This window comes from Pipra filicauda, unplaced genomic scaffold (genome assembly GCF_003945595.2).
Source record: "Pipra filicauda isolate LSUMZ 115617 unplaced genomic scaffold, ASM394559v2 scaffold54_size4384275_pilon, whole genome shotgun sequence".
NCBI lineage: Eukaryota > Metazoa > Chordata > Aves > Passeriformes > Pipridae > Pipra > Pipra filicauda.
Window position 1 is genome coordinate 3,195,634 of NW_024104698.1, and position 26,017 is coordinate 3,221,650.

Genomic DNA, 26,017 nt, shown 5'->3' on the forward strand with positions numbered 1-26,017 from the left:
TAGCTACTGTGATGAGGAAGATCTCCTCTGGAAATGTTTTGAGAATCTGGAAGTCCTTTGATTTTGGGAAAAGACTTCAGCCACACCCAAGTGCCAGGTCCTGCAATTGGATCACAACAAGCCCATGCAGCACTACAGGCTTGGGGAAGAGGTGCTAGAAAGCTGCCTGGGGGAAAAGGACCTGAGGGTGTCAGCAGTGTGCCCAGGTGGCCAAGAACACCAATGGCATTCTGGCCTGTATCAAAAACAGTGTGGCCAGCAGGACCAGGGCAGTGATCATAATGCTGTACTCGGTACTGGTGAGATTGAGGTCCTGGAGTGAGTCCAGAGAAGGGCAATGGAGCTGAGGAAGAGTCTGAAGCACAAGTCATATGAGAAACAGCTGAGGGAGCTGGGGTTGTTTAGCCTGGAGAAAAGGCGAGTGAGACCTTATCCCTCTCTACAACTGCCTGAAAGCAGCTTGTAGCCACATGGAGGTTGGCCTCTCCTCCCAGGCAACTAGCAACAGGACAAGAGGTAATGGCCTGAAGCTGCAGCAGGAGAGGTTTAGATTGGATATTAGGGGAAATTTCTTCAACAAAATGGTTGTCAAGCAGTGGAACAGGCTGTCCAGGAAAGTGGTGGAATCACCATCCCTGGAAGTCAAAAAATGTGTAGATATGGCAGCTGGGGACATGGTTTAGTGGTGAACTTGACAGTGTTAGGTTAATCATTGGACCAGAAGATCCTAGAGGTTTTTTCAAACCTAAACCATTCTATGATTCTATGATATAAATATTAAAGATATCATATAATATCATTATTTGATATTATGATATTATGATATCATAAAGATATAATTATTTTATACTGCCAGTCTAGATAACTTTTTTATGTAGTGGTAAGTCTTAGAAGACTCACTTATTCTGAACCTGGGTTTAGTCTTTGAAGACTCATGACAAGATTCTGTTGTCAGATTTAATTTGAAATGGAAAATATATTAAAATATATAAAACATCTACATGCATATATACACTAACACACACTATGTCACAAAGTCAATTCTGATTTATTCTTTTTTTCTATTTAACAAACATGTTCCTGATAAGTATTTAACTACTTTGGCTAACATTCTGCCCAGTGAGCACAGAGTATTGACAGAATGCAGCAAGGATGCTGACAGACTGCTTCAGCGCAGATCTAGGCTGATTCAATTACTGGCAAGAGTTTACGGTCAGAAACTGTGGACTTGCTTTTTTACATCATCAAACTTCAATTCTTATTTCCATTATGTTTAGAAAAATCCAAAGAAAAAACTAATACAGCTAGCAATGAATATACATAAGAATAAATTCAATTATAGTTTGACTATTTATGTCAGATCTGCAGCAGGTATAAATAAGCAAGGTTTCATGGAATTCAAGACAGTTATGCACACAAAATCAAGGTGCCGGATGTTCTCATATAGATTTGTGATATATTTTTAGATTAAATCATAACATCTTACCATCTCTTTGCAGAGACATATTCTGGATAGTTGTAGTGGTTTGACTCAGTGGCATTAATCCTGCAGTGGATGAGAAAGAAATAAGGCAGGGGGCAGGAGAAAGATGGTTTAATATAAACACCCATCTGCAAAAAGGACATATTGAGAAATCATGCCAAATGATGATCATTTTAGTCTAATGAGGAATAATTAATGCATAGAAATAAATAAAAAGCATCTGGCAAGATTCACATACTTTGCTAGACAATATCAAATTTGCTTGGATGAAATGGCTGAGGCATGTCCAGATTCAAGTGAACAAGGACAGTGGACATGAAATTCTGGATTTTGAGGCCATTGCTCAGTGCCTGTAACTACTCCTTCAAAAATTCTTTATCTGAAAATATAGTCCCTACTGCTGTACAGAAGTTACATTCATTTTAAGAATAGGTTTATACAAATATCTGTGTATCAGAGTTAGGAATAGGAATAGTCTGTGTAACTAAATCCAGATGAATCTCACAAGTATCAGCCATTGATTTACACTGTTCTACAGTCCCAGTGTTCCCTATATATAAAACAAGACATTTATGGAATTCCACCTGGAGACAGGTGAAGAAGTCAGGCATGATAATGAAAGAGAGAATTCAGGGAATATAAAGTTAACCTCATTTATTTTGTATATTTTTCTTAGTTTTAGAAATATATCTGAAAATAATCCTCCTAACTACTATTTCTTTTACATCATATTAGTTAAGAAAGCAGTAATATCAAATTTCATTATAGCATAAACTAACTCATGTCTGAGATTTTATTTTTAACAGTAATTTTCTAGAGCAGAAACTGAGTCATAAAGATGTGTTTCTATATCAATTCTGTCATACTCCAAAATCCGCTTTAAGCCAGATCTGCATATTGCCACCATAAGAAATGGAATATCCCTGAGTAGCACATCCTTTAAAAGAGAAAAATCAAACACAGTAGACTGAAATATTTGCTACACACATGTTGGAATTAACAGTGATTGTGAGTTAGCTGAGAGCCATCATTAAGAGGGATATGCACGCATTCTGTGTTTTTTCCTTGTAGTTCAGAGACTCAAGTGAAAATACCAAGATTAAAATTAGCATCATCAGGTTAATGATGATCAGGACTGTAAAAACAATGAGCACTTTACTTGTAACAGATAGTTGTTATGATCCAGTTATTAAAATTATTAGAAATGCCTCTGCCCAAATTAAGGTACAAATGAGACCAAATGCCAAAGTTAATAGTATGGGGGGGTTTTTTTAATGGTAAATATGAGACAGAAAAAAAAGAGAGAAAAATCGGGGGAAAGGGGAAGTTTGGGGTGGGGTGAGCAGAAGAAAGAGAGTGATAGAGAGAGATTAAAAAAGTATCCCCACTCCATGTAACCCGACAGTGTCCTGTCAGTCGGGTTCTTCTGGTCTTCTTGGTGGTAGGGGTTTCCACACAACACAGAGTTCAGTGGATTAATAGATGTTCAGGAGATGCCAGGCACCTCCCCTGGGGATGGGGGAAACTTTGCAAGTCTCTTGTGACAGGCTCTGGATGTGTTACCTCACCTGGATCACATGTAGAAGGCAGAAGGCCTCAGGAACAGGTTGGGGGGGCCTTTGGGGGTGTTTTATGGTTTATGATCCCTGCTCAGAAGCCTCTCATGTGAATGTCCCATGTGTACGTGGTCATCCCAGAGTGGAATGGGGTGGTGGTGGGGGGGGGTGTTTACTCCTTCAGTTTGGTGTGAAGAGATTTCACCACTGAACACCCAAACCCCTTCTCCTTCACCACCTTAGTTTACAAAATTAGCATTATTATTTTCAATAACTGTTTCAAGCTAACATGCTTGAGATAATACAATAGTACAAAAACAGCTAATGAAAATTTCACTGCAAGTCTGGTATACACCATTTGGCACTTCAGAGTTCCTTACTCAGTAGAGCAAGTCATGGGATTTCTAATTCACTAAAAGATATACAACCTTCCCGGAAACAGTACAAGCTCCCATGAAAAACCCATATTAGGTAAAGAATTATGTCTTGGACTTATATTTTGAAACATCACAGAAATTAGGATGTAACTCAGTGTTTATTTATGAAAAGAAAGACTAGCGTATTTTTTTTTAATTGAAATTTGACTTAGTCACACCTAATTGAAGCAACAGTAACCTTAGGCATTTGCAGGACTATTTAAATGATTCTTCTTAAGAAGGAAATTACAGGATATATGTATATGAGAAATAATGTGTGTAATTCAAAACATAATTGAAGGTCAAGCTTTACAAAAGACCTCACAGCCATTGCCCATATGAAATTTTGCTGACAGCACAATTCTCTCCTTTGACAGAGCCTTTACACCCCCACTCCATCCACAGTTCTCATCTTTCTTTTTCCCTCAACTTACTCTAGCCTTAAATAAAGGCTGAGCCTTACACAAGTACTCCTACCCTCCCTTACTTGATTTAGAAATTCTCACAGTGAAATATGCCTGAATCCCACATTTTCTTTTGGCAGCTGCTTTCCAGTCATACTCCAACTGCATCATTAGCCTCCTTCTTTCTTCCTTTCTGCCTTTATTTCTTCCTTCATTCCTTGCTTTCTATATTTCTCTCTCTCTCTCTACTCTAATCTTATCCTAAATAGGAGAACAATCTTTACAATGTATCTGTAATCAAAATATAATAATATGATTTTATTTAGGAACCAGAAAGTCTCTATTTTATAAGGTAGCCCTCAAAGTTTCCCCAGAATAGAATCACAGATCTACTCCAAGCTCTCAGGTAGAGCAGGTTGCTTATGGCTCTAGTCATTTGAATTTTGGATAACTTCACAGATGGAGTCTTCATGGGCACTCTGGGCAATCAGTTTGACTGTCCTTACAGGAAATAGGTTACTTGCTGTATTCAAACAGAACCTCCTGCCTGCTAATTTGCACCCGTTGCCTCTTGTCCTGTCAGTGACCACTAGTGAGAAGAGCTTAGCTCCCTCTTCTTCAGTCACTCCATCAGGTATTTATAAACATTCATTACAATCCCCCTGAGCTTTCACTTCTCCATGCAGAACAGTCCCATCTCTCTCAGCATCAGCTCACATAAAATGTTTCACTCACAGGACTACTCACATGTATTTTGACACATAAAATAATACCAGTACAGAGCTAAAGGAAATAGCAGAAAAATAGCAAACATTTATGACATTCAGACAGTGAAGGATTTTCCTAATAGTATAAACTGTGCACAGGCCTCCAATGGAGAAGTCCAAGAGAACAAATGGTAGTCCGTGGGATATGCTAATGCCTGAAGATTCCATAGTAGAGAACAGTTATTTTCACTGGAAGCAGCAAAGAACCATGTGACAAAAACAAGGTCCATTTGAACTGTTAAACTGTGTCTGTGCAAAGCCAAACCCAGTTTGTTCTGACTTCAGATTCAAAGATATTAGAAACACTTTACTGATGTTCCATGAATTTCAAAGAAAAAGGTTTTCCATAATCTTATATATAAGTCACACAGATACTCAGCAAGTCTTAGGTTCTAGGGGATAAAAATTATGTGAAAACCAATAAACAAATAGATGTTTAGCACTTGGCGTATGTTGTATAGATATGGCTGCACAAAATGAAAGACAACATGAGGATCAAGCCTCAATCTATAACCAAAAGGTACTATTTTACCATGTCCTTGTCCTCTGCTTTAACCTACCCACAAGTATTATTTCAGAGGAAAAAAAAAAAGGAGGCAGTTATGTTTATCTTCCATCAGAGAGATAATGACTCAGAACTTTTTCAGTTAATGTTTCAGAGTGAATTACAGCCTGAAGCTTTATGGGATTTTAATTACAGGTTATTCATAAAGATCGCATTTAAGGAAGCAAAAATAATAATAATTTTTAAAAAGCATCTTATTTAATGTATTTTAAATACTTAGTTTTGTTGATAACTACAAATGGTTTTGATTTCAGTCCTTAACACCAAGCTTTCTTTAGGAAAGTGAAACCTAGTATTTGAGATTTCAGTCACATCATCTGGCTTTAAAATAAGATTAGTTATAAAACCATGTTGTTTATTCTAATTTTCCAAATTATTAAAATATTCAGCTATTTATTGTACTCATTTTTTTTCTGTCATTTATCAAAATTGTCCTGGTTATTAAACGCTTTCAGAAAAAGTACCTTCAAAGTTATTATCTCCACGATATTTTAAAGCTAAGAAAGTCTGTCACAATTTTCTGAGGATTAAGAAAGTAGTAATTTAATCCCTAAAGATGTTCAACAGTGAGCCCCGGTAGCCCAGACACCAAACCACATCCTGGGGTGCATCAGACACTGCATGACTAGCAGGGCAAAAGAAATTATTATCCCACCTTACTCAGTGATCGTGTGGCCTCACCTTGAGCACTGTGTGCAGTTCCAGGACCCTCCATTTGAGAAGGATGTGAAGGTCCTTGAATGCATCCAGAAGGTATGGGGGGGCAACTGACAAAATGGCTGAGATGAATATCCTGTGAGGAGGAGATGAGGCCTTTGGGTTTGTCTAGTTTGGAGAAAAGGAGGGGTGACCTCATTGCTCACTCCAGTTTCCCAAGGGGGGGAAGTGGAGAAGGAGGTGCTGGTCTGTTCTCCCTGGTATCCAGTGATGGGAATGCACTGAAATGTAGTTTTACCTGGGCTTTCATGTATTTTACTTTGTGGGACTGAAGCTGGTCCCATAACTGAAGAAAATTAGCTGCTGAAATAGTGCTCACCTGGAACACATCTTCCAGTGTAATGTCATCAAAAGGAAACCCTGTTCATATCCTCTAGTTTCCTTGGAAGATTTATGAGAACAATAGACAGATTTCACAGCTGAAACACAGTCATTAAGTGTATATCCTAAAATTAGATACATCTTTAGGTAGCATGATAGGGCTTAACGATGACAGACTTTCAAAAAATGAGTCTGTGATAAGTCAATCATAAGTATGAGAGTTCACTACCTTGAAAAAAAAAAAAGCATCATTCTAATATTTAGGAAGAGCATGACTGCTTTTGGTTTGAGTTTCATTATCACTACAAGCTAACAGCCTAATCCATATGAAAAAAATAAAAAAGTCCTTTATTCTAAAACACTGTTTTCGTAACCTGGCATTTTGGGGAGATCAGAAAAAATTTAAATTTACATCTTATAACATGAGCAACAATGACATCTCCTCTGTGGACAGAGCAAGGTGTCCACAAAGTTACCAGAGAGAAATGACTGGCAACAGCAGGAAGACCTGAGTATCTTATTATCTGAATTCAGCAGAATGGACAAATCAACTGCTGCAGCCCTTTCTGGTCAGTGTCACTGTTAAGGAAGAAATTAATATGTGTCAGCTATTCATTAATGAAAAATATGCAGTTTCCCTCTTACAGAGGGAACTCTGCTTGCTGTGTAACTGGGGCCGCATCTAGTAGTGATACAAAAACCAGCACCATGCTGAATTTGTTATGCAGTATGAAATTATTGCTTATGGTTCCTTTGCAAATGCTGAAATAACCTAAAGTGACTCCATGTAAATTAACACCTGCTCTTATGACTTCACCCTGAAACCCAGGGAATTCCATGACAAGAATATACCTGGGAATTGCATTCCCAGGTGTGCAGGGGTAATAAAATAAAGGTCTGAAGAATCATCTGTACATGGCTTAGCGGAGAGACCTGTAAATCTTTGGAGCTCAATCTCATGATTCTATAACAAAATCACAGTTATTTTTTTTAGCAAGGTTAGTCCTCATATTGAAACTAAATCACTACAGAGAATCAATTAAAAACCTTCCCTATGTAAATTATGTGAATCTGCATTAATTCTATTCCTAGTACAAAATGTATGATATTTTTGGGGATATTCCTTCAGCACTGTCTATACAGTATAAGTAATTTCATAGAAAAAGAATAAGGGAAGATTGGGTAAAAATCCTGAAAAGCATTTATAAATCCAAGTTTTGCATATGCTGCAATAAGTGCTGCAAGTACTCTACAGTCTATTAAGGGGAAATGAAATGGTGTGGCAGGGTGTGTAAAGCTGCTTGATAGATAGTAGATCATTGTGATATAACTGACATCAGATTTTGGCCCTATTCACAAAATATGCAAGCTCAAATGGAAAAGCCATCCACATCCTAACACCTCTTTTTGCTTCTTTTTCCAGGAAAGATTTCTTTCTGAAAGTGCACATTCCTTTTATGATTTTTAAAAATGGCATTTTCTTTGTTCTTTTACATTCCATTCAGCATAACCTTGAAAGATTACCTAAACGAAAATCTCCGTAGATGAGTAATAAAAACTATCTAGTAATTACCGATCAGTACATTAGTGTCACGCCAGCTACTCAAAACTACACACCCCACTTAAACCTTAGGGTGCTACAGTATCTTCCTCCTGGTAACAAAGACAATTGGACATCCATCTCCACTAATATCTGTCCACAAGTGGATTTCCTCACTAATCTTCAAGTTTTAAGTTAGGTAACAGGCAGCAAAGCTTTGATTTAACTACACACTGTCAGAATCTGGTATGTCCCTCGCTCCTGTTTCAGACACAGTTTGTTAATTCAAAAAGAAAAGTAACAAATTGGAACTCAGCCATCTCATTATCTAATTATCTATTATTAACTAATAAAGTTAAAAATAAATCTAATTTTCAGCAGATTATATGTCAGCATTATTTGACAAATTACAAATAATTTATTTTTCTTGCTATTTATTTGAAGGAAAATCTTTAGATATAAATGTCCATATAATATGTAATTTCAAAAAAATGATTATGCAAATGTACATTAAATATGCTTTATTTATAGAAAAGCTTAACAATTGTCTATTATTCCTATCTTTATACAAACTCATATGGATAATCTTCTACTCTTATGGGAATTTTAGAAGGCAGTGTTAGAATTTCCATATTACATAAGGCATGTATCTCCAATTCTTAGCACAAAATTCCTTAGAATACAATATAAACATTTATTCATAATGAAGAGTGAGAAAGCTTTTTAAAGCAGGTAATATTTCATTTATGTATTTTAAATGTTAATTTCAAAATTGGTAAAGTAACTCTGTAAATCTGAATTCACAAAAACAAGAAAAGTTTTTCTTTATGCCATACTTAATCACCACAGGGACTCTGAGCACTGTCTTCTAAGTCAAGACTTTTATGCTTGCCTTTACTGGGTATTCATTCCAGTTCCTAAAAATCAGTGTTCAGCTTCCAGATTTACAAGCCTGAGAAATAACAAAAGCTGCAAACATTTAGGGCAGGAATAAAACATAGATCAAGTCCAAACACACTAGTCAACTCAATGTAAAGCAGCCCTAACTGTTTAACATAAAGTTGATATGGCCCTATCAGTCATATGAACTTTCTGCATAAATTTGATCGCAGCTCACAATGATTCACATGTTTAAATCAGATTATTTTCCTCTCATTTATAATACGTCAGCTGTGCTATGGATGTCTTCTGCATTTCAAAAATCATGATCTGCTCCATCAGCATGAGGCTGCTGTCACTGCACATTATTTTGAGTGTGATACGTCTTACTGACAACATCACCTCCTTTTGATTTACATTGATAGGAGTTAAAACACATAAGTGGGGTATCTCCAAGGCATATAATCAATTGCACCTGCTGCATTTCTAGTATTTCCTGCTGAAGCTATATTATTACTATAAATGTTTCCAAGAACATACATTGGCATCATTTCACAGCACTGTTTCTACAGGACTAACAATTTAAAACCTCAAAAGAATCTCAGAAGTATTACTATTTTATTGTTGTTAATACTCAAGTTACTGTGATAAGATGATGAAACACGCACACCAGAATCCTCTGTAGTATATTCTTGATTTGTGCAGTACAAGATAATAACAGCATAGCATTCTCAAAAATAATTTAAAAAGTCTTATTAGCGTGCAAAAATGGTAATTAGATGTTTTTTACAAGAGAAAATAAACAGTGCTCAAATATTAAAATCAGCTAAGTTCTGGGAAAATGTTGGCATAACAATCAATACTGGCAAGAACTATCTAGAACAATTTGATTAGCAACAAGTGAAGAAATATTTTACTTTTAAGGAAATATGTGTGTATGCATTAATTCAACCGTATTTTCTGACATAAGTATTCACATACTGTTAAAAAGCACAGTTGAAAATGAAAGGATTATATTAAAGATGGAGGGTAGAAAGTAAATTGGAAAAAAAAAAATCTGATGAACTACAGGTCTGTATCTGAACAGTGGAGAGGAAAATCTGTGCATAATTTAAATTAAACAGCATGGTCTGATTTAGTTTTGATAAATGTATTAGACTGAGTACTCTAAAGTACATTAATTTTTGTTAATGTACTTAACTTAGGCACATGACAATTTATGAAAATATTTCTGATATAAATACCATCTAACTGTTTAACTGTGGGATAGACTTACAATTGTTCCAAATGGTTATAAATAAAAAAATAAATTAACATTTAATATGTTCAGGCGAAGAAAGAGAATAGTCAGTGCAACTAATTTATTTTAGAGAACTGAAGAAATGCTCTGCTGAATCAAACTAAAAGGTTCTTTCAATGTGAAATTCTAAGAGAAAATTATTACATTTTATAAAGAGATCAAATGAGGAGCTTGTTGAAGTTTATCATTGGAACTGGTATCGGAGGCAGTAAGAGATAATGAAGAACTGAAAAGAGTTATTGCAGATCATTTATGATCTCCACTGTATACTGAACTATATATGTATGGGGCCTGTGAAAGTTCCACACACTAAACCCATTTCACTGACTTATGTACACAACTTGTATTTCTTACAAATCAACTCGGAAACCTGTTCTCATACCCTAATTTCTGGCTCTTGTATTTGTAAAAAGAAAAGGAAGAAAAACCTAAATATGAAGCTCCTTTCCTCAGCTGATACCCCTTGCTGCAACTGCAGAACCAGGTATGGCTCATTTTCCACTGTATCTCCTTCCCAAAAAGATACACACTTTACTGGAAAAGGCAAAGAATATTATCACCAGAGAACACACTGAAATCTAGTTGCTAGGATGGTCTCCCTGATGGTAGAACAAGGTGGGATAAATGGACAGAACTAGCCAGGTGTCATGATTTATGTTCTGATTTATGTCCCTAAACACCAGACTCTTACCTAGTAACAGCAGCACCAACTGCTATTGCTCCAAGAGAAAGCAGTGAAGAGCTTGTGTTCCATGAACTTCCTGAATGTCTCCTGGATTGCACTTCCCCAGAAATGTGAACAAAAGAATACACTTGCTCTTTTAGTCTTTTTCAGATTTCAGAACACCGTTTGTGCCAAGAAAACTAAAATATTTCTAGGCACATGAGTGATAACTTCAACACAACCAAAAAGAAGGTGTCTAGAAAATTCAACGTTGAGAAGTTCCAAATGATCTGGTTAGGGAGTTATATTTTGTCGTTAGGTAATTAGACGACACAAAAGTCCTTACTGGCTTAAGATGCCATTGTAGAGGATACCATTGCATCTAATAATGCTTTGCTGATACATGGCAAAGAATTGTTCTATGCATTCATTTGTGGGAAAGCAATAAGCTAAAATAATCTAATTTATTAAATCAGTTAAACTATACCTTTGAGTTACTTTCTATATGAAAGTCTGTTTTATTTTCATACAAGTGGGTTTTTTTCCTTTACATGTTTTAATGGTGTAAAATTCCAGTTGTTAACAATTCATTTAGTATAGCCTGGGTACATATATCAGGAATATATTGTTTCAAAAAATGGTCTGGGCTATTTCAAGATTATTTTTTTAATCATGTGTTCTTAAAATCAAAAACACAGTAATAATTTGGCCTTATAATGAGCAAGAGTAGTTGCTTGCTTCAAATACATCACTTCTTTTTTAGCTATAATAATGGCTAAATGGTAAATTTTAAAATTCAGAGGACTTTTTATTCTCAGATCCATTACATCAGTGAATGATACCACAATCAATGTATCAGTTACTACAGTCAAATTCAGTCTCCTGCCTAAAGAGAATCAATGATCAAAGTAGCTCAACTTGGGAACACTTATCTTCAGAGTAGATCTATCCCAATATCACCTTTTTTTTGTAAGTGTGAAAGTATTGGTTAAGAGCTTTCTTAGAATTAATACTAAGATGATTCAGAGTCCTGTTCGAACTGTAAATATATACTTAAATATTATCTCAGACAAAAATGTCAAAAGATATGCCCGCCCTCAAAAAGTAGAGTGATACAGGAACAAATCTTAAAATGAATGTATATAAACTCTATAAATAACAGATACTAGGGGCTTCTATGTGGGATTTCTCAGTATGTCAGACAGCAATAAAGATGAAACCATCTCTAATTCATAACACAATTCAGCTTCAACTTTCAGTATCTTCAATTCCTAATTTTGCAAGTGTTTGGGGTTTTTTTCCTAGGGTTATGGACATGATTTAATTCTAAATAGGGACTTGTTCTTTAAAATTAAAAAAATCTCATTCTTGTATCCCTCAATACTTTCACTTTAGGTGTAAACTGAACTGTAACTCAAATGTGGGTGGGTGCTGGAAAAGAATAACAAGCATATTTGATCTATATCTTCCCTAGAATTCTGGTAACTTTTTAAGGAAAAGTAAAAATACAGTAACTTAGGGCAAGAGTAGATAAATAAGATGATATTTCCACATTACAAGAATCATGGTTTTCCTCTGGAGGATATATGTTTTTCCTTAACTCCTTGAAGAATATAGGTGCTTTTAAGAGGTATCCACAGAGGTGCTCATTAACTCAGTTTCTGTCACCTACTTTCACTGGCTGTCTGGATATGAGGGACTAGATTGGCATCTTACTACATTAATTATTGTGTCAGATCAACTAACATTGTCTCTCTGGGGGAGAGGCCAGATCTCCAGGTCAGAACTCACATGGCCAGGCCTCCATACGGGAAGGCACATGGGCTATCAATCAAATAAGGCCTGCCCACTATTCAAATATCATAAAGTTTATGGAAAAGGAAACTGCTAGGAAAGGATACTGTAGTCATGATGCTTTGTTTGAGTACATTATCCAGTCATTCCTTACAATGCCATTTCTCTCTTTTCAATACATGTAGAAACAAATGCAATGAACCGTCAGCCTGTGAGTTGTAGCTCCTCCTTAAATGGTAAGAAATATTTTTGGTTGTCTCACTGAGAATGATCACTAGAATGAAACCAAACAATTTCATTCATAAATGTGCTTCAGCAGCATTCTTTTTTTTTTTTACAATATACATCTTATATATATTGGACTTCTTTTCATTTTTTTTGATTCTGCTAGGCTGTTGAATGAGAGGCACTTTGAATGAGAAACACTGACACCTAAAATTAAGTTTTCCAGTTATTAATTTAGCTAGACAGTTATTGAACACCACAATCAGTAAATACTAACTGTTAAAAACAAATTCAGACATGATTAGCTATGTAATAGATACACATATATTCCATTACTATAAAACCTCTGTTTTATTGGTTTTTACTAAGCAACTGCTATTTCAAATGCTTATAAAATCTAACTGCTCTATTAAATTTGGTTCTTTAGCCTGAATGGGATGAATTATGTACTATTCAGCTACTATTTGCGATGGCTATGTCGACCTGGATGTTGAGATTGTTAGCATATGGCTGTGTTTTGCTACTGGCAGAGTGAGATCACAGAATCACAGAATCACAGATTATACTGAGTTGGAAGGGACTCACAAGGATCACTGAGTCCGACACTTAGCTCTGCACAGAACCATCTCCAACAGTCACACCATGTGCCTATCATCCAAATGCTTCTTTTTTTAATATCTAACCTAAACCTCCCCTGAAGCAACTTCAGGCCATCCCCTTGTGTCCTTATGTCCACTGGTCACCACAAAGAAGAGATCAGTGCCTGCCCCTCCTCTTCCCCTCACAAGGAAGTTGTAGACTGCAACGAGGTCTCCCCTCAGTCTCCTCTTCTCCAGGCTGAACAGACCAAGTGACCTCTTACAGCTTCCCCTCAAAGCCCTTCACCATCTTTGCTGCCCTCCTTTGGACACTCTCCAATACCTTAATATCTTTCTTATATTGCAGTGCCCGAAACTGCCACAATATTCAAGGTGAGGCCACACCAGTGCAGAGCAGAGCGGGACAATCATATCCTTTGACCAGTTGGCGATGTTTTGCCTGATGCCCCCCAGGACACGGTTGGCCCTCCTGGCTGCCAGGGCAGCATCTTCCCTGCTGTCCATCAGTGAACTCATGCTGCATTAAATAAAACCAGTAAGAGAAAATACAGTGTACAAAAAAATCCTTTTAGTCCTCATCATAAAGCAAAGGCAGCCTTTGGTCTTCTAAACAGGAGAAATCAGTACCTGAAGATCACCAATACTCCCAACTTCAAGGTGACTCTAAGTTTTGACTCATTCATTCAGGGAACTGTTGAGGTTGGAAGGGACTTCTGGAGATTGTGCTGTTAAACCACTCTGCTCAAAGCAGAGCCAGCAGATGATGTCTCCTAACATCAGCTACATTAAGGAACTTAGTCTAACATGCAGGGCTGGTTCTTTAAATGAGAAACAAAAAGGACCCCCTGCCATCAAAAATCTTACCAAAAGAGCCCATTGTGAAGATGCTTTTCAGATAAGAATTAGTTTTCTGCCCCACTCAAGCTATCATATTCTGACAAAAAACAAAGTACTGTTGTCCCTTCATATCCTGCTTGAACTTCAAAACCTATACATTTCATTATGAAGAGTACCAAACTTCTATTTTAAAGAGCTCTTGTACATGATTGTATTATTACAGCTTTCAGATTTACTCTGCTTCAACTGGACAACAATGGCTAACTCTACAGTCCCAACACAATGTCAAAGATGTCAAAAGAACCTCAAGGAAAGTGGTTTAAGCTAACGTGTTCTAGTTCAACCTGGAATACATGCAAAGGTAACAAAAAATGCTCAATTGATCCTCAGTAGTGTGTTCATACGTAGTTTTGGTTTATGTCTGAGAAATAACAGAGAGACAAAGGAAATGCAGCAATCGTTACCACTGGAAGGAGTGTCTAATGGAATCTATACTAAGAAAGTTACACCCTTCAAAATATACCACATCTCAAAAATACATCCAGAGTTACCAGATGCTTTTTCTTTCAGTAGAAAATTTTCATTCTTAGTTTATAGATTTAAAATCATGATGACTTGGGAACATCCATATAAATGCTTATACACAATTAAAAGTGTGTCTGGGGAAGATGCCTGCATATCTACTTGCTAGACTTAAGCTGTGAGTGTGAGGAAAATGCATGAACAATAACCGAACCTCACACATTTCCATTTTTAGTCTGGAACTTCCCATCTCAGTCTATTCAGGGAGGTTTCAAATTTTATTGTCAGGGTAGTAAAAACAGTGAGCCAATAGCAAGTCCCCATCCAGCCAGTGAAAATTACAAAACCTAAAAGTCTGATCCAGTAAGATATTTAAATCCATGTGATTCCTTAGCACAGGAGTATTCCCACTGAAGTAAATTAGAACTATTTCTTTCTTTGAAATAATGCCTTCTCTCAGGTTCAAGTGTTCTTCCAAACCTGGACCTAAGAGAAAGTGTCTTGTAGAAAAGAAAACAGCTATAATTCCTATTTTCTTTGGGGGACTATCAATTCTTTCTTTCCTTAGGTTTTCACATCTGGGCTCAGACTTCCTTACTTAATTCAACTGGCATTAAGAACATATAGACTTTCCTTTTTTAAGAAAGGCTAAACTGGGGAGAAACAAAAAACTCACAGTGATAATAACACAGAACAGATGAAGACCAACAAGAAAGTTTTCCAAACAATTCTAAGGCAACTCTCCAAATTTTTTGTGTTCCAGTATCCTCCACATGCAAAAGGTCATTTCAGCATAGTTAAAACTAAGCAATTCAAAGAGCCACAGAGTCTGGATTGCTCACAATAAATTAAAACCAAATTATTTAGCAAAAGTTGCTAGGGAGGCTTTCCCTGATGGTCTAATATGTTCCCTGACTACGCCTTCAGTGTACATGTGCATTTAGAGAAGATTAGCTAGTTCATGTGATCAGATGGCACCCTTGTTCAAACCTTGGTCCGTAGTGCTAGATATCTTAGGGGAATTTAAACTCTAACAACATAATATCTTTCTAGTTGTTTCTGTGCTCTTTTGTCAATAAAAACAAGTCAGCATAGAGAGATGCATGCTGCTTGCAACTTAGTATATACTGGAAATTTATTTTCTCATTTTTACTAATGTATTATTCTGTTAGGTGACATTGGGCTTTGCTTTTTGCGCTCTTTATAGCCTTCTGACAACAGCATAATGAATTATTGATGGATGTCTAATTAATATCACACATTTTCAGGGGGAAATTTATGATTCATCAAGACCATGAAATCAGTTCTATTGGAAGACTCACCCTATATTTTTTTGTCAGAAAATACTGATTTATATGTAATCTACTGAAATTTAGTGAATTCAACATGCTTTTAATTTTAGCACAAACAGGGAAATGTATCCTGTTTTCACATCTCACCCCACTAATCACACTCTTCTAAGACAATAAATATCCATAACATCCACGTACACAGAATAGGATAAATATAATTAAAAAAATAAGTGTGCTTATGACACCACAACGTGTTTGTAACAAATGGATTTTGAAGACCCTTGATTCTGGAAAGGTAATTAAGTGATTTGATGGAGTCCACAGTAGCTGTATTCTGATTAGAGAACTCATAACATTAGCATTAACCATGAATCTGTCAATACCTTCCTTTTTACTTCGAGTGTTTGTTTTAGTACAGTTAATTATATTTTTAAAAAAATTATTACAGTAATTTCAATCTGCAGTGTATAAACTAAATATTACTGCTACTAATGTCTTGTTAATTTCTTTTCCTTTTTTTGTTTTATTTGATTGATTGATTGTTTCAGTTTGTTTGAGCCTGGAGTGAAGAGGGACAGATACAATAAATGTCTCACATTCAAATAGTTGAATTCTGACTTAATGTTGAGTGTTGAAGTGTTGTGGCACAATTCTTCATGAGAGAAAAAGTACAGACTTCTTTTGACAACTATGAAAGTTATTCTGTGGAATCAGCTAGAATAGCTGATATGAAACCTTGAAATATTTATTAAATAAATAGTAGCATCACTAAAGAACAGTTCCCTTGGTGTTATACTCAAAAAGGTAAAGATAAAGGAGGAATTTAAAAGTCTTTTGACTTGTTTGTTACAGATTCCCCCAAAGAGGAGGCGGATATATTCTATATAAATTCTATAACTGATAGTCAGTGAGACTTGTCATGTAACATAAATATTCTACTCTGAAAGATAAACAGAATTTCATTATGCTGGGTAAAACTTCCTTTGACCCAAAAGGCATTACTTTATGCATACATCTCTTTTGGATAATTTGTATAATTAAAAATCCCCTAATCCTCTCAAATATTATAATGTAAGTCAGTTTAGCAAAGAAGTCTCTGCAGAAGTTACCTCTTTTACTGGGTGTGGGGATAAGAAAAAAAAGTCACAAATTTGTATTTGATAACCTCCGTAGTATTGCATATGCAGAAACTTATTGTTTGCACTTGAAAACTATGCTGCTCAAGCAAAGCACAAAAATGAAATCTATAATCTGTATGTATAAATACAGATTATGTGCTATTTTAATATTCTTTCCCAAGCAAAACCTTGACTTTGAAGAAGTGTTCATTAGAAGATGAACATAAAACTATCAAGGTGCAATTTGACAGACACTACAAGATGCAAATATGTCTCTAACCTAAAAGCTGGTGATTTTCAAAGAAGGTACCATGTAAGGTAAGCAGTTTTCTAACTGAGTTTCTATTGTGGCCTAGATACCCTGCAAAAAATGCTGGCTCCCTGTCATCTTCAGGAAAACATGCTGTCATTTATTGCCTGGAAAGCCAGTGTTTGGTTACTGAAGCCATAAGCAATTTGGTGACCATTTTGGCTGCACAACTCCAGAAACACTAAGCTGCTAGTAGATGTTGATAACAAGAACCTGAAGGAGCCACCCAGCATATCAAAAATACATTCTGTCTCTTCAAGTAAATCACACAATAGTCCTTCTAATGTATCTTCAAACTTCCCCTTAAAATCATTTAGGCATTTTTTGCTCCCACCATGGCACTGTAGTAGACTGGTTCAAGCCTCATTCAAATGGTTAAAAACCTTTCTACTAATTTCCATCCTAGATTTATACATGACCATTTTGTTTATCTTTGTTCACATGCAAAACACTGGTTTTCAGCTGAAATAGTCACTTTTCACTCCCTAATGTTTATTAGCTTATTACAGAGAGAAAAAATATTTTCTAAACTTTCATTCAGTACCATGATTAAGAAAAGCTGTTCTAGCCTTGTCTCACAAGATTAGCTCTGCAAATTAATATTCAGCCAATAGCCTTTCCTTATACTTGCAAGAATCTGAATTTCTTCTAGAACATGGGGAGCAGAACTGCACACATTCTTCTCTGAGCTGAACCCAGTATCTTGCACTACCCTCTCTAGTAGAAATGCTTCTCCTTGTAATGTCTGCTATCTGTTTTCAGAGCTGCATCATGTTGATAGCACACAGCAAATCTTCCATAAATTAAAACACACATATGCTTTACATGCATAATCATGCATTTAATTTTATGGACTGTTAAATTATCCCTGTCCACTAGGTTATCCAGTTCATCTTTATGGAATTGCATTTGATTATGCCTTTTATCTTTATTTGATTGTCATCTTTCTACTTTTTGTGGCATTTTTAATCCAAGACCAACATTTGCAAAGCTTTCCAAATTAGTGTATGCATACAGGCTGCTTCTTTTTCAATGCCTTCTCCCCATTGCCTTGCTCATCCTCTTCTATAAATTTCTTCTGAAGTTCAGTTTAACTAAAGGTCTTCAAATTAAATCCTTACTGGTAAATTTATGACAATTCCTTTGCTTAGAAAATGAATTACAAAAAATTTACCAGTTTTGTCAGATATGATCAGCCTGTGGTAAATCATCTTTCCATGTCCTTGATTGTCTTGATTTGTTGTCTTTGCATTACCTGAGAATAATTTATTTTAAATAAGCTACATTTGCCTAGTTTTCTGCATGACTCCTTTCCCTTCAACCAACAAAAATCGATGCTAACAAAGATACAAGTACTGCTGTTGAGATGAAATACAAAACCAGCCTTTTAATCTAATGTAACCTGTTACATACATGCTTAGTTCCGACTGTCATATTGCAGATCCTGATCTCTAAATCTGGATTTATTTACAGAAATTAGTACAGAATAAATAAAAATTTATTCTGTAGTTTTACTCAATGCTGCCATGTCTATATCCTCAGCTTTATCCAGAAGGTAAAAAAGTAATAAGATTAAATTAGTATTATTTAATTTTTGTTTTTTCCTGCCCACTAAATTCCTCATTAGCTGACTAACAAAAAATGCCTCTTAGTGCTTGTTATGACCATTTGTATGCTGATAGAGAGTAATTATATTTCTCCTGGGTCAGTACAGGGTACAGACATCAACTGGTAGTTATTTCTCAATTTGCTAGACTGTTACAACTGGAAAAGCTACCTATGCAAGTACAAATATATCATATAATTGCCAGATCAAATTAATTGAATTTGAGATTTTCTTGATGATCCTAATTTTAAAAAAAAAAGCCAAAACCAAGGTTTTGGAGCAAATCAAACTCAGTTGTTTGAAAACACCATTTTGTAGCAACTGAGATCCGACCCCATTTAAGCCATATGTTCAGCCTTGTAATTAATTCCTTGACTGAGAAAACCTTGCATTGATTTCAATACACAATTGGTCTGAAAAAAGAGCAGAAAATTAGCCAGAAGCTTTGTGTATTCTTTACATAATACAAGAGAAGGGGAAATAACAAAGGAGGTAAGAAGTATTACATGAAAATTTTTAACTTGTGTAATTTTGGTGAATATGACTGAATGATTAATATGTATGATTTAAAGAGTTGAAAAGATATTTCAGAAGAAGAATATTTGGCAACAGTTATTTAAGAGCTACTTAAACTTCCTTCTTTCTTAAATGATTAGTTTAACCTGTAAACTTTACTTACAATTATGTTCATGAACAATATGGAAAACAGATTGGTTTATAGTTTGAAAAGTATGGATGAAACAGTAGCTAATGAGCTATAGGAAACTGAAATATTTTTAAGTAAATGTGAATATAATAAAACTAGGAAATAGAAAACATTTAACTTTTATTTTATCATTTATCTTTAGAACTACTTTGTGATTTTTATTTACTCAAAGAAGATGCAATACAAATGTGCTTTAAATTATTTTTTAATAACACATACATTTAATTAAAATGTTTAATAACAATAATTTTTAAAAGTATGTGGCAAAAAAAATATAAAAGATACCTTATGTCAACATTTCTGGCTTGCTTAGGGTAAAAAAATACCTCTAAAACTTTTTCTCTGGTAATATCACCTGTTAATTAACCACAAAATTTCCAGTGGTATGTCTGATGATGAAACATGGTTTAACTCTGTGTGACTTTCAGAGGCCTGTTAAAAATTGAATATTTTAAAATAAACATCTTAAAGCCACATCCTCAGTTTAGGAAATTGAATTTACCTTCCAGGGCATTTGTTTCCTTTTATTTTATCCACTTCAGGAGAGAAGATCCATTGCTGGCCCCAGTAAGTTCTTCTGATCTGGAATCCTGATGGTTCTGGCCCCCTGAAGTCTCTGTCTTGCTCAGGCTCTCTGCCTGCTTGCCTCCCCACCACCCCTTTTCTCCTTCTCTAGCTATTCCCTCTCTTAATACTCTTCTTATGCACCATATTCACATGTAAACTGGATATATACTTATGACTAGTCCTGACTACAACACCCTACAGAACCATAGCAAGAAATCCAATAAAATGATGATTAAATGATTTTTAAAAGTGTAGTATTTTATAGCAAGGTACCAAGGAAGCAATTAGATATTCACTATATTCTTGAGGCATTGAAGTTGTACTGTTTAACCAGGTTTAAATTCAAGTTATTTCTTTGTTCAAGCCAACATATCATCCTATCTTAATTCAAAATGTAACAAAACAGCTCAAACATCAAAACTATGCAGTATACATCCTACTGCTCTTGAAAATGGGCCTTTTGATTTTTTCCATATTTTTTCTAATATTGTTTCCCGAGACTCTTTTCCAGTGCAACGTTCCTTTGAAGTCTTACATAGCTTTCAAGTGCCAAACTAGATGCTTTTAAGAGATGTCAGTGTGCTGCTTGTAAAAGATAGGGCAGGAAAGGCTGACACACTCAATGTATTTTGTTTACAGACGTTTTGCCTCGGTGATCAATAACCATATGTAACAGAAAGACAGTTTCATTCTCCCTTTGACATGGTGCTAGCTACATTGCCTAAGGACTTTTTTCACTGTCAAACATGTTTTATTCCAGTATCTATGGCCAGTTTAACAGCAACAGAATGTTTTATACTCAAAGGTGCCAGCTATGCTTTCACATTTGATTTGTATTTATTCCATCAAAATGTTTACATTTTAATATGCTGTAGCACCTGGTTACACTTCAGTAAAATAAGCTTGCTGAGGAACAAGTTAAGACCTAAAAAGGAGACCTCAGAAAGTGAGGGGTTTACTGCAGGGTTTCATTTTCTAGAACTTGATCTTCACAACAGAACATCAAACATTGTGGTAAAGGTTATTATTATTCTCAAAGTGTGTAGTAAATACAGCTCCTTGTGGAAGCAAGAGGTAAGATAAGCAATACTGCTGAAAGGTGCACATTACCTCTCTTTTCCATTTAGATTTAAAAAAAGGTGTGAATGTGGATGGAGTGTGAAAAAGGCTACATTTATCTGATTAGCACATGAATGAGCAATCCTTTCACTAATCTGTATGTCAGGAAAATCTATTTGAGATTTAAGACTTTTAAATTATTATTTTTGTTTATTTTCCTTCATAAAAGCAGTTTTTCTTCCAGATTTTCATAACTCAGTTTATGAATTTACGATTGAATGTTGCCATCTTACCCTGATCAACTATTTGCATGCTAACAGCTGAGCTGACACAACTGAGTGGTTACACCTGCTTTTGTCCTGCCCTGTCTGTGAGACAAAGTGCATTAGCTCAGCCTCAGTTGAGGCATGCTAAAAGTGGACAAGTAGACCCTTTATTTGTTCAGCAGCTCTAATTCAGTAACGCTTAGCCATGTGTCCACACCTTTAAAATATATCTGTCATCTCTGTCGCAGACTACCACACATAGTGGTGGGTTTTGGTAGTGGTAAGTGCATGCAGAAAAAGCTAAGTAGGTGTGGTTGTTGATGAAAAGGAATTGTTCTAGAGAAACAGCAAGTTGTTTTACTAAAATGGGAATATAGACAAAATTGAATTTCATGATTTATCATAGAATCAGCCAAGTTGGAAAGGACCTCTGAGATCATCAAGTCCAACCCGTGATCCAACATGGCCGTGCTTACTAGACCATGACACGTTAAGTGTCACATCCAGTCTCAATAACATGATATAACATGAATCCTGGTGTTGTTTTTCAATTTGCGTTCACTGGGAAAAAAGTCTTAGGACCTGTTCTACTGATGTTTTAGCTAAGAAAATAGAGCTTAAAAAACTCTGTCAGAAACAGTAATTATGTCTATACAGACATGTCTTTAACCAAATGATTTCAAATTTTTCTTTCATATGGGATCAATTAACAAAGAGCCCATTTATCACTGTCCAGATCCTTTTTTCCTTTTATGTTTCTTTCCCCATTGCAAACTAATGGCACTTTTTTCTGAAATACAGACTATCTAATATATATACACACATATATATACAAATTTAAAATAATAAGCCATTAAAAAGCAAGCAATTTGCAACATAGTTGTTTCTACTTTGAATCTAGTAGTGTAAAACTGGCTATTTCCAAGTACCTTAACTTACTACCTGAACAAAATAGACTTTGGGAAGTAGGAACCAGAATCTGTGGTTTTGCCATTTGTGAGGGCCAGTAGTGGGCCAAGGGGCAAGAGAGGATTATTATTTAAACACACTTAAATTCAGTCATCTGTGTTAAACCAATGCTTTAGGGATGAACTATCATCAAACTCACCAGTCAGAAGAAAGCTCACCAGTTAGAAGAAAGAGATTAATCCTCAGTCCAGAATCGGCAGAACACTGAAATGCAGTGAAAATGACCTTATCCTGTGACTTTTTTTTTTCTGCTCCTTTTTCAAATTGTTTATCCAGGTCCTTCCACTTCTTTGATCAAAAAGCCCTGCAGACACACACACCAAGTTCCAGCTGAAAAACACCAAGCTTCTGAAAAAGAGACTGGATTTTCAAATTACTTAAAATTTTGATAATATTTTAAAGTATTAAGTTGTCTGAAGATTTGGAGAATGGCAAAAATTGGTGCTACAATCTCTCCAGTTTGAAGAGATTTTCTTCTTTTAGAGAATTAAACATCTCTTACTGATATTTTTGCAGCATCATCACTCAAAAAAGGGTTTCTGTTTTGGATATGACTCTCAAGGAATGTTAGAAAAATTGAGATGAAATTTCTTCTGTTTGCCAGAGCTTCACAAAGATAACGCAGTGAGATGCACGGAAAGAAACTGCTTTGTGGCTTTGTTTTTTCCTCATGGAACATAACAGAAAGAAACGTCAGGGCTTGCAAAAAGAAACAGTTGATAGGCAGGTGCTAAAAATATTCAATTAAATTGAATTTGGCTTGGGCACTTATAGTGTTGACAGTGCGTGTACGTGCGTGCATGCATGATTCTTTCATAAATTGTTTGTCACATTTAGCAATTATTAAAAGGAACCCAAAGCAAGATAAGATTTGATACAAAAGAAAACAAAAACTGATAAAATTATTTAGCAACAACATGGTATATTTTTCTTGAAAAATCAAATTAGCTCACATTGAATAAAATTATATTGCGGGGTTTTGCACCTGATCTGTTTTTATTTTTATCCTGTTGACCAGGTAATGTTAATGTTATACTTAATAAAAACAAGGACATGTTTTCCACGAAATTAAGATTTTTTTTTTAATTAATTATTTCATAAAATAATCCCTGGAAGCCACATCAGCCTCATTTCTACTTATAATTATTTAGGGCTTAAAAGTTTTCTAGAAAGCTTTAGGGACTTAAGAGAGTGTACTCACGTATTCTCAGTACCAGTACAATTTTTTGGTTTGTGTTCAATTATTGGAAAATCATCTACATACACTGTGAATAAACAGAAGAAAGTGGATTTTTTTTTTTCAAAGATGCACACAGCTAGATATTTCCCCTGGGTGATGTTGTGAATTTGAAGTGTATTCCTCAGAAGCTTCTGCAGTTTTACTTTAGTATTTTCTCTAGGGTCCACAGAGAAGTGTGGAAAAGTCTGTACAAAATATCCTTAATACTGAAACTTTTCACAAAGGTGACCCAGCAGTAGCCTTAAACCATTTAGCTGTTATTTTTGAAGAAGACAATTTCATACAAGCAGTCTAGCTAGTATAGGCTATCTATTCAAAGATTCTCATTATGAGACATAGTCACAGACAGGATATGAAGGTGGCAGAATCCATCAATCTAATATTTCTCTCCTACTGATATAATAGTTGTAGTGAGCATGATCACTTTTTTACTTAGCTTTAAAAATTATTTAATTTTTTTTAGTACAATTATACATATAAGTAACACTAAAGTTATAGATTGAAATAGGAAAAATATGCTTTAAAAATTTAGGAAGTGAGAGTTAAATCCCAACCTATACATACAAAAGGAAACTACTAGAAAAATCTTATTCAACAAACCTAGCTGAAAAGACGTGACCACTAGGCTGAAAACAAGTCATGGGATGAGAAAACATGCACCACTTGTATTATGTGTGCTGGAACACTGAACACTGGAAAATGCAAACAAACTTCCCAGTAACCAGTAGCCTAAAACTTGACTGAAACCTGCTTACTTTCCTGACTTCTGGTGCTTTACTTCTCACTTTTCACACCAAATGTATAAAAGAACTAAAAGCAGTTGCTTAGAGGCAGGAATTAAATTTACAGGTATAGTTTTACTCTGGATACCCATTAACTTTTATATTTTACAGTTTTCATAACTTTTTGTCATTTTTTTTCCTTAGACTAATTTTCTAGGTTAAGAGTGGGTTTTGTTTTCTTTCACTGCTGCAAATTACCTTGATTACCTTGTATAACTGTTTGTATTTAATGTGTGCAATGGAGGAATAACTCTTACCTTGTTTTATCTCTTGTTAACTGTAGAAATACTCCCTGCAGGGATGAAGCTAAGTGACATTTTCTGGACAACAGAACAAGGTGGACTGCTCCCAAAAACATACTTCAGCATTTAGATATCAATTTGACAAGACCTGAAAATGTGGAAGATGGAACATATTAGTCACTAACAGCCCAGTCAATCTACGCATTCATGTGAATAAACAGCTGGCGTAATTTAGATAAGCACAATGCAATTAGCAGAGCTGGAATTTAGGTAGAACAATGGAGCTATCCATCTTCCTCTTGAAAATATAATCAAGAGACTATTTTTAATCACAAGTAATTAATACCTTGATTAAACTCTTCTGCCAAAAAATGCAATTTCAACATCATGGATAATTATGCAAGAACATTAATTTAATTAACATTGACTCACAGTGAAGAATACCATCTATTAAAATGCCACCATCACTTGTTTTAGAATCTGAAAATATCCTATTTTGTCTAAATATGCTTTGTACAATTGATGCTCAAGGAGTCTATACTGAAATGTCCTTTTTTATATGCCTACAGAAAGTAGAAGCCTTCTGTTGAAGGATAATTTATGGTTTATGCCCTAACACTCATATTTAAGGGGGGGGGAAGCATTTTTCAAATCCACATAAAATAAAAACTATCTGATAAAAAGTCACTTTAGACCTACCCTATCACAGGAACACATCCTGTCAGCAGCTCTGCAACAAGATCCAGTGGGATGGATGGTGTATGAAGAATACTAATCAGGTTTCTGTATAAACAAAGTGCTTTTGTTTCTGGAAGCCTTTTGTCCAAACATTTCACTAAAACACTAACTGCCTTTTAAAAGTCTTTCTGCACAACACCAAGAACTATCAAAGTGCAGGAGGTAAAAGATAAGCTTAACTTTCATGATGTGTTTTTGAAAAGTACCAGCTCTGTCGATACTATAAAGCTATTGTTCAATTTGTGCAACTTCAGTGATTTCACAGTCAGGGTGTCTGTGCTTCTGCTCTTCTAATGTTTTAGTAGTGGAGGTAGTATGTGCACGTGGGTGATTGTGGGGAAGAGGGAGCATCACTTCTGTGGTCTGTGTGTTGGTATTTAAAATATCAAAGTGGAGTCCAATAAAAATACTGGAAGGAAGTTCTGCACATTACCTCTCACTCATCTCATTTCTCTAAATTGTAGAACAAAGGATGCTGAACACATTTACAGCACAGTTCAGTTGCTGAATTGCAGAATACCTAATATCTAACC

At 35.4% G+C, this 26,017-nt stretch overlaps 1 long non-coding RNA gene across 1 annotated transcript; it reads right to left on the bottom strand.

The window, feature by feature from the left end:
- Positions 1-1,523: 1,523 nt before the first annotated feature.
- Positions 1,524-24,864, bottom strand: LOC120324475. The gene is made up of 3 exons (XR_005565821.1): positions 24,762-24,864; positions 22,641-22,786; positions 1,524-1,546 (listed from the first exon to the last, which is right to left on the bottom strand). It is a non-coding gene; the product is annotated as an uncharacterized LOC120324475 (long non-coding RNA).
- Between the last annotated feature and the right edge of the window lie 1,153 nt (positions 24,865-26,017).